Consider the following 16,831-nt stretch of genomic DNA (forward strand, 5'->3'; position numbering starts at 1 on the left):
AGAGATCCAGATCCTTTCTGCCTCTGGATGGAGCTCAAATCTTCTCTAATTCCAGACTGCTGGGACTACGGGTGCTCCTAAGGCCATACAGACTTCATATAAATCCATAATGAACTTTTTCACATTATCTGTTGTTACCCAGATGAGGATGGGTTCCCTTCTGAGTCGGGTTCCTCTCAAGGTTTCTTCCTCTTAAAACATCTTAGGGAGTTTTTCTTGCCACCATCGCCACTCAGTGGTTTGCTCAGTTGGGATAAATTCACACCTTTAATATCTGTATACCATGTTGATATTTCTATAAAGCTGCTTTGAGACAATGTCTATTGTAAAAAGCGCTATACAAATAAAATTGAATTGAATTGAATTGAGTTTCATCTGGGCAAATCTCAGAATCACAAAAAAAACAAGCAAAAAAAAAACAGATAAAATTGAGGAAACTCTGGATGGTAGCGAAGCTAACGCTAAGCTAACAGAAGCTGTTAATGTGAGCAATGAGGAGGAAAACACAGTGATGAAGGCTCTTGCAGACATGAAAAACATTCTCACTTCCAAATTTGAAGGCTTAAATGCTTGAATTTTAAATTCTATTCTATAGATAAAAAGGACATCTCTGAATTTGTGGCAGACTATCAGAAGCTGAGCACCCAAGTAGTGAAACTGAGGATAATGTTCAAAAGTTACAGAAAACCGTACACGTTCTGGAAAATTATGGATGGGATACCAGTACATCACAAGGCACCACGTTCACACACATTTGACAGTGTGAGGAAACTGGAGAACCCAGAGGAAAACCTACACCAACACAGAAAGAACTCTGTGAAACTCCACACAGGCAGCAACCCGAGCTCAGGATCAAATCCAGTACTAGTATTACTAGCTTAGCTATTAAGCACAAGTCTTGTATGTCTGGAAGTGCTGTAAACTGGTTGTGCTGAAAATATTATTTAACACAGCATTTAATAATAATGTTTATTATGTAGATGGTCAGAAACCCACCTTTATTTTATTCCTAGCCAGGTTAGCCTAGAATTCAATACGTGTCTCTGAACTTAAATATGACAGAGAGGGAGAGAGCGAGAGAGAGCGAGAGCAAGAGAGAGAGAGAGAGAGAGCAAGAGAAAGAGAGAGGGCAAGAAAGAGTGAGAGCAAGAGAGAGAGAGAGAGAGAGAGCGAGAGAGAGAGAGAGAGAGAGAGAGAGAGAACTGCAAACACTTTACCAAATGTGTCAGTGTATAATTAAGTAAGGAAGGCTAAGATAATAGGCAATAATGAAGCTTACATCTTGTGCATCATACTGTCTAGGCATTCATTCTCCTCAACCAACCATGCAGATAAAAAAAAGGTCTGGTACCAATTGAAAGGCATGAGAAAACACAGTGCCATGTTTGCTCTACCACTGAGCTTTAGTGCATGTTGAATTACTAATCAAGTCATTTGTTTTTCCCTTTTGTGTAAATACAATAGGTTTCCTACTCAGCTGATATGAATCTTTGTTTCGTGTGTGTGTGTGTGTGTGTGTGTGTGTGTGTGTGTGTGTGTGTGTGACCACAGGGAGGCACTGTGCGCTTTTAAAACTCACATTAATGGATTTTTATCTGCCCTATTCACAATGCTGGAATCCACATGATATGGGGTGTGAAGCATGGCCACTTAAGGCATCGGTTTCACACAATGGAAGAACTAACGTCCACCAAGTCTCTGGATGATTGCTGCTGATCTGAGAAACTGGAAGTTTATGTGAAAACATGCTAATAATGTGTTGAGTGCAGTGTGCTAATTAAAGCAGACTGGAGACAGACACAGTTGAAATGGACACATGGGTGTCCACTGGAAAGACTTTGGAAAGAATAGTCTCATGGACATTGTCATGACTACTTTACCAGTTAATTGCACTCTCTCTTATTGCTATACACTCTTCTATGCTAATAAGGTGTTTACAGTAATGAGTAAATAGTTATCAAGTGTCACTGAATCATTTTACTGAATCTTATGTACAGAAGCAGTCTTTATTTGTTCACATTGTCTATATTTAACCAGTACATGTAACTGTGATTTTATAATATACCAATAATTTATAGCTATTTACAGGTATTGAGTTCATTACATTTTTACAAACCCTTTTAAGTGTGCATTTCCATCTCTTCTACAGATGATCTACTCGAGCATCTAGTGTTTTTATGCTTAGTCTTTTTAAACACTGAAAAAGAAACCCTGTTGCCTGTGTCTCTTTTTGCACTACCCATGCCACTTTACACACGCCATCGATCATGGCAACCTGCTCCATATTTGATGAGGACGGCCGTGGTGTAAATATTTCTCTTTTCTCATACTAGCTCAGTAATGAGCACTTCAGGGACAGTAGAGCAGTGAGTGGGCACTCGTTGGGTTTGATTCAATATAATGATACTCCAGGCCTGTACCTCTTGGTACATGCACCACATATGCATTTATTGTGTGTCTACAGCTCTACTTTAATTTTGTTGTACACAGAAACACCTCTTCACAAACACAGAGAGAGAGAGAGAGAGAGAGAGAGAGAGAGAGAGAGAGAGAGAGAGAGAGAGAGAGAGAGTAAGATATTTATGTACTGTATAAGCGACTGCTGGTTTATATGATATTTAATTGGAAACATTTTAACCTTGCTAGAACACATCTTAGAATGAACAATTTATTGTGTATTGCTATTGAAAATTCACTTTATTTTGTGTACATTCAATTTTGCGATGAATCATGATTAATAAAACTATTTAAGCTATTCAGCATTATTAGTCAATCAACCTGTCAAACCCAGTACCATAATTCTAGTGTATATAAATAATTGAATTGTTAACAGAGAAAAACAAAAGGATTTTGTTTTACTTAATGAAAGTAAAAAGATACCTTTCATGCAAGGGTTATCTAGGGCATGAAAAATTTTAAGACAGACACATTCAGGAATTATTTTCAATTCAGTTTCTTTATTAAATTACAGGCAGGCAGCACATTGCTTACTTGGTTTCAATTCTCACTCTGCACTTCACAAGATCACACCATCACTGTTTCTTCACAGCATCCCATGTAGCAAATAAAAACAATCATGCTGCTAAGAGCTATATACTCCTGTGGGTAGAATGGCAGATCTAAATGAAAGCATTTAAGAAAACATGTTTACCTAACCCTTTCTATGTAGATGTGGTTTTGAAGAAAACTCCAGTGGAACACCTCTGCAGCCCCATTTTCCCATGCCCTATGCCTCTTTAATGCTATGTCTCAAAGAGGTATATGCATAGGAAAAAGGAACAACGAGCATGGAAACAAGGCGGCAACTCAGCCAATGTCACCCTGAAGAGACGGAGACACAAAATAAAAGATAAAGTTAAAGTTATTCATAAGCACAAGTTCAAATCCATATAGGATTAACATCATTGAGAGGACTTTAATCTTTTTGATTAAATCAGAAAATGATTTATTCCCAGAGACATGCCTAAGTTCCATATTGCTAATTTAACAAACAAAAATTCAATCACTTGGCAATTACACAGAGATTAACATGAAATCCTTGCTATTAATTTAAAAAAAAATATCTAAACCTAGCATCATTAACTTCGCACAGTACAGGAGCACTTTTTGTCTCTAACGCAAGTTATTGGTAAAAACATCAACAAGTCAGAAAGACAAGCAGAGCTTACCCATTCCAGTGCCAGGGCGGTCTCCTCCTAGGAAACTCTCTCCCTTAGGAATTTATTCCTTCCCAGAGACCTTGAAGATGTTTAAAGAAGAAAGAGTAACTTTTATTACTGGCTCTCCTCTTCCTCCTCCTCCTCCTCCTCCTCCACCTCCTCCTCCTCCTCCTCCTCCTCCTCCTCCTCCTTCTCCTTCTGGGCCTCCACAAGCACCTGCAATCACTAGAGCTGGATACACACTCCACTCAAAACAATTCCCTGTAAACAACGTCTGTTGCATGCACGCCGATGCCATAGTGCATTGGTTGGTGCTGGCACCAACTCCTGTGCATGCTGAAGGCTCATTTCCCGAGCAGATGATGTACTATCTAAGGTGTGGACGTCAGTGTTGTAGAGAACGGGAGATAGGAGGCTGAGGGTTTGGGACACCGTGTTCTGTGTTGCCTGCAAAGTATGTTATCTCTCAGGGTCTCACACTCTCCCAGACAAGAGACAATCCATGCCCCCATGCTTCAGCAAGCTCAAGGTCTCAGGCAAGGCCTCTTAGATCAGGATGAACGCACACACACACACACACACACACACACACACACACACACACACACACACACACACACACCAAACGTTCAGGCATGTCAAGGTTACCAGTGAGACAGAGAGAGAAATAACTCAATTGAACACTTTCATCTTCTATTTTCTTTCAGTCGCAGGTTCTATATGTTTATAGGCATGTTAATAAATTTTTCATTAGGCTTACATGAAGAATTAAGATTTACAGCCTCTCCTGAAGAGCTATAGTTATTCAGGAGTGGAGGTCAAGAACAGATCAAGTCGTAAAACATACATAGTTTAATTTAAAAATTCTCAAATGAATTTGATCTACTACACTATGCGGCCAAAAGTATGTGGACACCCCTCTAAATTATTAAGTCTAAGTGTTTCAGCCACACCCATTGCTAACAGATGCATAAGCTCAAGCACATAGCCATGCAATCTCCATAGACAACCATTGGCAGTAGAATAATGTAGTGGTTTGTACAGAAGAGCTCAGTGACTTTAAACGTGGCACTGTCATAAGATGCCACCTTTATCACAAGTCAGTTTATGAAACTTCTGCCCTGCTTGATCTGTCTCAATCAACTATAGGTGCTATTACTGTGAAATGGAAACATCTAGGAGCAACAACAGCTCAGTCACAAAGCAGTAGACCATAGCAAACTGCCATAGCAAACCATAGCAAACTGTAGCAAACTCACAGAGCATGCGCCAATGAGTATTGAAATGCGTAGCACGTACAATTCTCCTATCCTGTCTTGCATCACTCCAAACTGCCTCTGGAAGCAACATCAAAACAAGAACTGTGCACTGAAAGCTTCATGAAATGGGTTTCCATGGCCGTGAAGCTGCACACAAGCCAAAGACCACTGTGCACCATGCCAAGTGGCAGCTGGAGAGCTGTACAGCACACCATCACTGGACTCTGGAGCAGTGGAAACATGTTCTCTGGAGTGATGAATCATGCTTCACTATCTGGCAGTATGATGGATGAATATGGGTTTGATGAACGCTACATAGCGTAACGCAATAGTCCAATAGTAAAATTTGGTGGAAAAAGGATAATATTCTGGGCTGTTTTTGAGAGTTTTGGGGCCCTTAGTTCCAGTGAAGGGTAATGTTAATGCTACAGCATACAAAGCCTATTTAGACAACTGTGTGCTTACAACTTTGTGGCAACAGTTTGGGGAAGGTCTTTTCCTATTCTAGCAGGACTGGGCCCATGTGCACAAAGTAAAGTCCATAAAGACATGGTTTGATGGTCTGCACAGAACCTGGACCTCAATCCCACTGAACACCTTCAGAATGAATTGGAACATCAAATGCGAGTAAGGCCTTCTCATCCATCATCAATGCCCAATGTCACAAATGCTCTTTAGACTGAATTGGCACAAATTCCCACAGACACACTTCGAAAATTAATGGAAAGCCTGTTAAAGCTGGGAAAAAGGGGGATGGGGGGTTGGGGTCTACATGACTTTGGAATGGAATGTCCAAGAATGTCATATAGCTGATGATCACGTATCCACATACTTTTGGCCATATAGAGTATATGTAGGTGGTATGAAATGTGCGCTTGATTATTTTTTCCTTTTAGACCATCAGGAAAGATACCTCATCTCTCTATTTTTTACTATACACATAGTAAAGATGCCGTGTACATCTAAATTAAAATGAGTTTTTTCCCCCCCTGAAAACTATTAACCAATACACCACTGAATAACTTCAAGCTTCTTACTTCTTTCATTAAACATGTAAACCTGATTTGAAAAGAATTTGTGGGAGGGAAAGCTATTAAACTGAGAAAAAATGGAAAGCCATAAATTACTCTGGGAAGCAAGTACACTATTGCAGTAGTTTGGTTATTACCACATGAGCTCACCTTCACTTGAGTGCTGAAAAAAATTTAGCTTTTCACTTGCTTGGTTTGCTTTGATTTAATTTCAGGCATCATATTAAGTATTTGCCACCAACCCCCCCCCCCGCACATTCATAACTGTGAGCATTGAATGGCATCCAAATTTAAATAACTTCACTGCCAACACATTTTTGAATGTGGTATTGTGGCACCCTAGCTTCCACTTAAATGTCTGTTTATTGGAAGCTAAAGTGCCAATGTAGATCTTATTTTTTTGCATTATTTTTTATCTTGCTGTTCCCCTTTTCATGCAAATAGCTTGTATTGTAAAAGTAGTAATAGTTGAAGGGGAACCTGCAAAACCTATAAAAATGTAGAGTGTACAACATTCACTGCTCAGATACAGTATTCAACCGTTTATCCTCCTTTAATATAGAAGGAATAACACACAACAGATTGTGTGGATGTACAAAAGTAATTCACACCAGGGTGGTGTGATACAGCCTGACACAAAACAAAGTGAATTATTTTCATAGAACAGCATGGTCTGAAGTGTGTTATTCCATTTAGCGTAACACAACACAACAATTTGCCAATTTTTAAATATATTAAAGAATGGCACATTACACATTTTAACATGTTATAGTTAGATTTAATGTTGTGTGAGTCAGAGAGAAAAAAAATGCAGCTTGTCATTTCATAGAGAAATCAGAAAGTATAAACTCCTCTGTCCTGAAGCTTTCCCAAGCTGGCAAACTTTGCAAAGCATTGTAACTGTTACAAAATGCTGATTCCTTTCATAAATGTCAAATAAATCTTCCTTAACAAAAAAAAAAAACTTCACTACATCAACAATTATATATATATTTTAAAACAACACATTACTGAAAAATCACTTTATGTCTAGTCAGATTATCTAGAGCATGTTCCATACAAGTCGCTGTGCATGAGCTTTTATAAACACTAACATATAAGAATGAGTGCATTAATCTAAATCTGTTGTTTAGGTTACATCTGAAACTACTATCTGAGCCATGCTGTTACAGAAAAATCAAAAATACCTTCCGACCAATCATATTTGAGAATTCAACCGCCTATATAGCTGGGTGACATGATAGCACAGCTATCTACGCAAACAGCTTACTGTTTGCGTAGAGTTTCACATGCTCTCCCCATGTCTAAATGGGTTTCCTCTGGGTTCTTTAGCTTCCTCCCATATCCAAAAACATGCGGGTAGGTGGAATGGCTACGTTGAATTGCCTCTACGTGTGAATGAATGTGTTAATGTGTGTGCATGGTGCATTCCGTCGAACTGGCGTCCCATCCAGGGTGTGTTCCTGCCTCACACCCAGTGTTCCTGGAATTGGCTGCAGATCCAGTGCAACTCTGCCCAGAATAAAGTGTTTATAATGGTCATTGTATCCTAGCACACATTTACACTACTGGCAGTTTTGGCATTGTGTTGTGTGGTACTGTTTTGTATAGTGTTGTACAGCATTTATACAGCATATTGTGTACTACACTTTTATGCTCCAACTCTGCAATACTGTCTCTTAATTTATGTGACACTGTACCAAACTATATATCCTAGTAAATTTTGCACTTATAGTGATTTATAGAACCCAAGCACTAAAATTTTAAACTCCATGACCTATCGGTGTGTCCAGATTTACATTCCTCGCTCTTGTAACTGCATGTTCTACTTCATGTTTCATTGTAGGTAATGAACAATTCATAATAGTTACTTAAAAATCCATCCCATTGCTTTAGGATTCATAAGCAAATAAGAAGAAAGGATCGGACAGTGATTCAAGAGTAATAAACTAGGATTTTTACCAACTGACAAGAGACCCCTCTTATAATCCCTCTTTTCTGCTGACATTAAATAAAAGAGAGTCACACCTAAAGACTTACACACTCCATCACACTGACACTGTGACAGAGAGAGACAAAATTAAATAGGAAGGTCAAAGCAGGTGTTTGTCTTCCGTAGCGCTACAAACACAAGTTACAAAGCAGTCATTCTAACTGAACGATGCAATCTTACAAGTGGAAAACTTGCAAAAGAACCAGGTATAACATAGAATTCAATTGCCATTCAGCATCTAAGGCAATACATTGCAAGTAAATGTGGTCATTTTTGAAAACAATAGATACAATAGTTTCTTAAGGCACAGAAATTAAATGTCCTTAAATGTTCAGTGACCTCACTCTAATTGAGCATGATTTTCACTTACTGAAGACAAAACTGATGGTAGAAAGACCGACAAACAAGCAGCAACTGAAGGTGGCTGTAGTAAAGTCCTTACAAAGCATCTCAAGGGAGTAAACTCAGCAGTTGACGGGTTCCAGATTTTAAGAAGTCATTGACTGCAAAGGAGTTACATACAAGTGTTGAAACTAATATTTATGATTAGTTTTTCCAATTACTTTTGAGCCTGTGTAAATGGAGGAACTACATGTAATTCCTATACAGTTAATGCAATGGTTGTTAAATTAAAGCTGAAAGTCTACACTTCAATCACACCATGATTGCTCCATTTCTAATCAAATGGGTTGGTGTACAGAGGCAAAAATAAATTATTATTTTTTTTGCCATGGTCCAAATACTTATGAACTTTGTGTATCTTTTACAGGTAATTGATGATATTGTTAGAAACTTTTGTATATTTGAGTTTAAGAATGCTTTGACATACATTTATTTGATTACACTGAATAAAATGTGGCTTAGTGGTGGTTTAGTGATTAGCATGTTTGTGTCACACCTCCAGGGGTGGGGGTTTGATTCCTGCCCTTGCCCTGTGTGTGCAGACTTTGCATGTGCTCCCCATGTGTTGTACATGTGACATGTGTTGTAGGCTGATTGGCATCTCTAAATTGTCTGTAGTGTGTTTGAGTGTGTGTGCAATTGTGCGTTGTGATGGATTGGCACCCTGTCCAGGGTGTCCTCCGCCCGCCTTGTGCCTCAAGTCCCCTGGGATAGGCTCCAGGCTCCCTGCGACCCTGTGTAGGATAAGCAGTACAGAATATCTTCTGAAGAGAAAAGTGATTTGTTGGAATATTTTTTTTATTTCATTGTTTAATCAAGCAAACACGATGCGCTGTTATAAAAAGTATATTCTTTTTTGTATATTCATTTTGCAGTATAAAATCATACAGCCAACATATCTCCACCATTTATCAACAATTTCCGTGATATCTAGTCTAAAAGTCAAAAAACGTATAGGAATTAACTTAAAAATAGAGGTGTTTGGATCTGAATTTTGAGAAAATGGTTTTAAAATACAATACCCTTGTTCATCAAAGTTGTAAAAAATGCATTCTGTTTATTTAAATTATTTTAGCATTCATATATGAAATAAAGATTGCATTTGTTCAGGCTCACCTTTATATATATATATATATATATATATATATATATATATATATATATATATATATAGTTGAAATCTGAGCAATTAAAGTTCTAAAATGAATAAAGTAGAAGTTGGAAAATGGTTCTACCTGACTATGGCCTAAGACAGCATAATTTAAAAAAGAAAGAAAAGAATACACTTCAATACCTGTCAGTTTGCAGCAACCTTGGACCCATTGGAACCGTGAATGCTTTCCTTTTATTGGCTCCTACATAATCTCCTACATAAATTAAAGTGTGCAGTATGCATATGAAATGCACTGGACCACTGGGCGGGGGGAGCTTATAGCCATAAAAGTTTAAGCTGATTATTTAATTGTGCTCAAATCAGTGCCAGTGTTGGGTAAGTTACTCAAAAAAATAATCCACTACAGATTACTAATTATTACTTTAAATTTGTAATTTGATTACATTACTGATTACTCCATGTAAAAAGTAATCAGATTACTAATTACTTTACTTTCAAGTTACTTTCAAAACTTATCAAACCTACAAAAACACACTACAAAGTGAAACTCATACAGGTTAAATCAAAATTATTCAACCACCATTGCAAATCAGTTTTACTGTCAAAATTTATAGACTTTCAGCTGTTTGCAATGAACAAATCAAACAAAAGCAATTGAAATAGTTCAACACAGCGAATGCTTCAAGTGGTTTAACCAAAATCAATTGAAAATGCAATTTATAATGATTTCTTGAATTTCAAAATTATTCAACCCCCTGAATAGAATCCCTCACAACAGCATAAATGTGAAAAACAGGTGTTGTCTCAAGTACACCTGATGCAACCAATCAAGAGCTTCATTAGTTGCATCATGTGTGCTTGAGCTGGAACACATGAAATCTCTGAACTGGCTAGGAGCAGAAAATGGGTGAAATACCTGGGCGAGGCAGAAAAAGGAAACTATGAACAGCTGCAATGAGATTTCTGAGAAGGCAGGTTGTGAAAAACCCTCGAGTGAATGCAAAAGACCTGCAGCAAGAATTGGTGGCAACAGGCACTGAGGCTTCAGTGAGCACAGTAAGGCGCATACTAAATGCAGAAGGTTTCCATGCCAGAACTCCAAGACGTACACCACTACTGACCCAAAAGCACAAGAAAATCGCTCAAAATCATATAAATGAGCCACAGAAATTTTGGGATTCTGTTCTATGGAGCAATAAAACAAAACTGGAACTTTTCGGCATGATGGATCAGCAGTATGTCTGGAGGAAGAAGAACACTCTGTCCAGATTCAAACATGGTGGTGGCTCGGTGATGCTCTGGGGCTGCTTTGCATCCTCTGGCACTGGAAACCTGCAGCTTGTGGAAGGCAAGATGGATTCATTGAAGTATCAGGAAATCCTAGGAGAAAAGGTCATGCCATCTGTGAGGAAGCTGAAGCTTGGGTGTCATTGGACCTTCCAACAGGACAATGATCCAAAGCATACCTCAAATTCCACCTAGGCTTAGTTGCAGAGGAAGTCCTGGAAGATTCTACAGGGCCATCACAGTCACCTGACTTGAACTCTCATAGAAAATCTCTGGCGGGATTTGAAGAAGGCGGTTGCAACACACAAACCCAATTACTGAACTGGAGGCCATTGCTCATGAGGAATGGGCTAAGATTCCCCAGGAACGCTGCCAGAAGCTATGCATCTTGTTTACAGCAGGTCATAATAGCAAAAGGGTGCTCTACTAAGTACTAAAGATGCTTGCCATGAAGTGGTTGAATAATTTTAATTGCAACTGTAGTTCTTTCAGTAATTTTAGCGCACATCAATGTATGACATGATCAGAAAAGGTTGGCTTTATCATCAAACTTGCCTCAGGTGTTGTCACTGTTTGTAGGACTACCAAACTGATAAAATATAAACCTTTTCTAACTAGGCTAGTTTGGTGTCACTAACCAAGGGGAGGCACAACTAAGCTATCATTGTATGGGTTTAGCTGCTACAGTGCCCAGTAATGTACATTATCTTTTCTTATACATTATCTTTCCTCATATCATGTTTACGTGAACTGGAACTTATATAGACATTTACACACCTTGTTTTCCTGCTCAGCATCAGAGGATGTTACTGTTTCAGTTTCAACCTCTTTACTGGTTAAAAAAATAGATGTATATCCATTTTTCCTCACACTGACTGTGTGAGCGAGCATTTGGCAGAATTGAGAGCTGTCAGCTAATAAGACACAAGTATTTCGACTTATTTTCCTGTAAACCCTGTCAGACTGTTCTCGCCTCCGTTCACTGAAGCTATAAAATTACAACACACTGTCTTCTTTTACTGACGTTCAGTTATGTAGTGACAAACAGCTCCAATTGGAGAATTATTTGGGGTTAAAGGAAAAATCTTTGGGGCAAAACATGATTTATTATAAAAATGCAAATTACTTAATATTGTTTCCTTAACAATAAATTTGTAACACAAGTAACATAATTTTCTTGACATGAGTGATTGTAATCAAATTACATATTTAAAATGTAATGCGTTACATTACTGCATTATCAGAAAAAGTCATTAGAATATAGTAACATGTTACTTTGTAACACATTATACCCAACTCTGATCAGTCCTCATTTTGATGTTGTAAGATCATGAATCATATATTATTCTGTGCATGCAATCTGCACTCATTTCAATGCAACTTTGATGAAAAAAGTGCCAAATTTAATTAATGATGTAATAAAACATTTCTGTTTAGATTTACACTACTCTATTATTACAGTGTGAGAAAAGTCAACACAGATGTCACTTTTATCTAAAAATCTGAAAAAAGTGATATAAAATTGTAAAAAATGTATGTGTAATATGTCACCTTTACTCAAAAATGCTGTCCCTACTAAATGGGAACACATACAGCTCTATTATGCACTAGAAATATTAGCTTTTATTAGCCTTACTACTTAACAATTTTTAAGATGCCTATTGCAGTCAGGCCTTTATTAATCTTCAAAAAAAAATTTTTTTGAGTAATATTCGATTTTCAATGACCCCAAACACACCTCAAAGCATGGAAAGAGATATTTGGAAAGGAAAAAGTCCTTGCTATAATGAAATGGCCTGCCCAGTCACCCGACCTTAACGTAATCTTACTGCTCTGGGAGGAGTTGGATCGAAAGGTTTGAGAGAGTTGTCCACCCAGCTTTACAAACTCTGAGGAATGGCTAAAAATACTATTTAGAGAACGAAAGTGTGTAGAACACTTAGAGCTTATAAGAAAGTTTTTTCTATGTATATATGTAAGTATATAATACAAATGAGTAGTGTAATTGTTTTTTAGTTATGGTCACACATTTACATGTGGAATATTGTTTTCTTTCAAATACGTCTAGTTAGTCTATATTATCATGTTTTTGCAAACTGACAAAGAAAATGCTCATTATTTAATATAACATTTTGAATGTCTGGATGTCCACAAGCTTTTGTTAAGCCATGCGTCTTTGACCTATAATGTCATTTTATAAATGTTGACTTATAATGTGACTGAGAATAGCGCAAGTTTTCTCATTACTCTCCAAACACTCTGTCTCTCAGCTGACTGCCTCTGTGAGAGAGCTGTAATGAAATTCCCAGTCTAATCAGAGTTTGGGGGCTCAGTGGAGACTTTAATTGGGGCAAAATTCTTAACATGCAGCATTTCTGGCATGAGTTTCTCAGAGTTTCAGGCTGAGAAATATGCAGTGTAAAGCAGAAAACACTACAAAGGCTGTCTACTTGTCTAGGACAACAGACAAACACACACTCACACACATCCTGAAAAACTACCAAGGTTAATAACATAGAAAGAAATTTGTGAATGTGATAAAATATTAAAAAGATTTTAAATATCAGACTAGACATTTTATGACAGTAAATATTTGGCAAAATTAAAATTAGGGCACAGCATTAAGACATTCAGTAGACATATAAGTGATCTAAGTAAACACAACCCTTTTTAACAACCCTCAACACCACTAGCACTAATGAAAAGCTGTATTTCTTTCCACTAGAGTTATTTATCAGCGTTATTGCCGTAGCAAATTTGAAACATGATTCAGCCTTGAGGCATAATCGACCCTGAGGGCCATTACTGTGTTGTGTCTAGTGCAGTTTACTGCAGCTTTTGAGAAAGGAAATTGCTCTGTGTTCCCATGCATGAGCTTGTGTCTATCAAGCTACTTCTGTGATTCTGGAGAAGGAAAAACAAGATCCATAAAGCTTATCTACCATGGCCGTAACACCGTAACTATACACATTCTGACAAAACCTGGATCTTTAAGCCATAACAAGGAGTGTCTGAGAGATAATGTGCATGGACGTCAATAATAGGAATAGTTCTACAGTATAGAGGTGTGTAATTTTAATGCTGATGTAGGCCTATTTACAGGAACATAATAAGGATCCTGGCTGCTGACAAAAAATGATGACCAACCAATGATTAAACAGAATGTTTTGTGCAAAATACCAATTTTAGAGCTGTCAAATGATTTCATACTCAATGTCACACTTACAATGTGCCATGTCAGGAAGTCTACCGAGGTTGCACAAGTGTCTTGTTGATGGGCGTGAACATGAGTTTAGTCCTGAAACCAGGCTCTTTTCCCACTTACAGTGCCATAGTATGTGATCCACTCTGGCATACTTTGCTCAGCTTCATCTCAGGAGTACAGCAAATGGATTAGCTTGCCTTGGATTGATCATTGTGTGGTCACTCCTTCAGGTTTATTGCTGCAACGTACAGTGGGGGGAATAAGTATTGAACGCATCAAAAAAAAAATTCAGTAAATATATTTCCAATGAGGCTATTCACATGAAATTTTCATCAGACTTTGCTATTAACTCAAGAAATCCACACATATAAAAAAAAATCCAAACATTAACGTCTATAAATTAAGTTATGTGTAATAAAGTTGAATGACACAGGAAAAAAGTACTGAACAGGCTAACTGAAATTTGTTTAATACTTAGTGGAGAAGCCTTTGATTGTAATGACAGCTTCAAGACGCTTCCTGTTTGAAGAAATTCAGTAGTTGCAGTATTCAGGTGTGATTTTGGCCCATTCTTCTAAACACATTGTCTTTAAATCTTGTTCAATTACATTCAAGTCAGGTGATTGACTGGGCCATTTTAACGACTTGATTTTTTTCCTCTGAAACCAATTGAGAGTATCCTTTGCTGAATGCTTTTGATCGTTGTCCTGCTAGAAGGTCCACCCACGTCTCATCTTTATCATACTGGTGGATGGCAGCAGATTCTTCTCAAGAATCTCCCAGTAAAAGGCTCCATTCATCGCTCCTTCAATTATATGAAGTCTGCCAGTACCATGTGATGAAAAACAGCCCCACACCATGATGCTTCCACCTCCAAACTTCAGTGTTGATATAGTGTTTTTAGGGTGATGTGCAGTGCCATTTCGTCTCCAATCATGGTGTGTAGTATGACAGCCAAAAAGTTTTATTGCTCTTGTGTGACCAGACTATACGCTCCTTTTATTTCATAGGCTTGTCCAAGTGAGTTGTAGCAAACTTTAAATGAGCTTTGACATGCCTTTTCTATAGTAATTGAGGCTTGTGGGGTGAACGTGCATAGAGGCCATGGCAGTGGAGTGCATTGCCTATTGTTTTCTCTGTCACTATGGCACCTGCAGCCTACAAGTGTTTCTGGAGCTCTTTCCGAGTGGCCCTTGGCTCCTGGGCTACTCTTCTGACTATTCTTCTGACTCCCCGGTCAGAAATCTTGCGAGGAGCTCCTGTGTGTGGCCAGTTGATGATGGAGTGATGTTGCTTCCACTTGCGGATAATGGCCCCAATGGTGCATACTGGAAGATTCAGATGTTTTGAAATATGTTTGTTTCTGATTCCATCAATATTTTTCACAACAATACGGTTCCGAAGGTTGTGGGAGAGCTTTTTTCTTTTACCTATCATGAGATGAATGAAAAGCCTTTTTATAGACCATCAATTTACCCAACTAACCCAGCTGATATTAATTTGCACAGAGAGGGGGTATAATTACTTTCTAACTACTTATGGAATTCAGCTGGTTCCTTGCCTTATTTTACCTTGGAGAACTGCTTTTCCATAGCGTGTGCAATACTTTTTTCCTGTGTCATTCCACTTTATTACACATAACTTTATTTATGGACTTTAATGTTGTGAATTCTTAATATTTGTGGGTTTCTTGAGTTAATACTGATGTTTAGTGAAAATATCAAGTGAATAACCTCATTGGAAATATATTTACTGAAAAAAATGATGACGCGTTCAATACTCATTTCCACTGTATGGCTATTTCCCCAGTCAACACACAATTTCATGTATAACCACATCATCATGAAGGAATACATGCCCATTTTGTGCTAATTAATTACAAAAATCATTTAAAACAGCATTTAGGTTATTATCAAGTTATTAATAGAAGTACCAATTGAGAGAAGTTTCAATTAATTAGACTTAACATCTGGTTGGTATTATTTAATTGGTAATAAGATCCCCCCCCCCCCCCCCCCCCCCCGAATAACAGTGACTACGTTTACATGGACAGCAGTAATATAATTATTGACCTTAATCTGAGTAAGATAATAATCTGATTAAGGTGTTTACATGAGTCGCTTTTAGAATACTCCTGTCATGTTCCCGTTTTACATGTTTTAGAACATAATTAGATTAACAGCCCGCGTCATTACATCACCGCGCGTCCCTTCAGAATTTCACGTATCAACATACAGTTTGTCTTCGTTATGTCTACGTCTACGGTACGTATACAGTTTTGGGTGTTTTTATTTTTTTATTTTTTACGAACGCTTTAAGTGCAATTAATTATTTGTCATGCTATACGTGCTAATAGACAACTGCTTGAAGCGGTGGGTGTGTCCCAAATTGTGTAGTTACTGTCTATATAGTAGCCGAGATACATGTATTTTTCCCCACTACAGGCCTATAGTAGGAAAGTATGCGATTTGGGACACAGCCAAACTCTCTTGTTCGCCGTAAAACGTAAAACTGCCGTGTGTGATCGTGTCCTGTCGCAAAATGCGGTGAAAACTCCCACACGACGTTCATAATGTGATTAAGGTGTTTACATGTCACTACTACACATCCATAATGCGACTAAAACAGGAGTACTCCGCCTGTCTTAATTAGATTATTGCTTACTTCGATTATGACCTTAATTAGATTAAGGTAAGTAAAAATAGCTGTTTACATGGTAGTTTCTTAATTAGAGTATGGTCTTAATTGGATTAAGAGTGGATAATTGTTGTCCATGTAAACGCAGCTAGTGTGAGTAGCGCTTTCTCTTATTTTTACCTGCAACTGAAGTCTAAAAGCAAAAAGCAAATTTTTAAAAACATTTATTGTTTGGGGCATTGGG

The 16,831-nt window shown here is 37.8% G+C and overlaps 1 long non-coding RNA gene across 1 annotated transcript; it reads right to left on the bottom strand.

Moving 5' to 3' along the window:
• Positions 1-2,937: 2,937 nt before the first annotated feature.
• On the bottom strand, positions 2,938-3,778 carry LOC108262940 (uncharacterized). The gene is made up of 2 exons (XR_001812047.3): positions 3,669-3,778; positions 2,938-3,321 (listed from the first exon to the last, which is right to left on the bottom strand). It is a non-coding gene; the product is annotated as an uncharacterized LOC108262940 (long non-coding RNA).
• Between the last annotated feature and the right edge of the window lie 13,053 nt (positions 3,779-16,831).

Source organism: Ictalurus punctatus, chromosome 3 (assembly GCF_001660625.3).
Source record: "Ictalurus punctatus breed USDA103 chromosome 3, Coco_2.0, whole genome shotgun sequence".
NCBI lineage: Eukaryota > Metazoa > Chordata > Actinopteri > Siluriformes > Ictaluridae > Ictalurus > Ictalurus punctatus.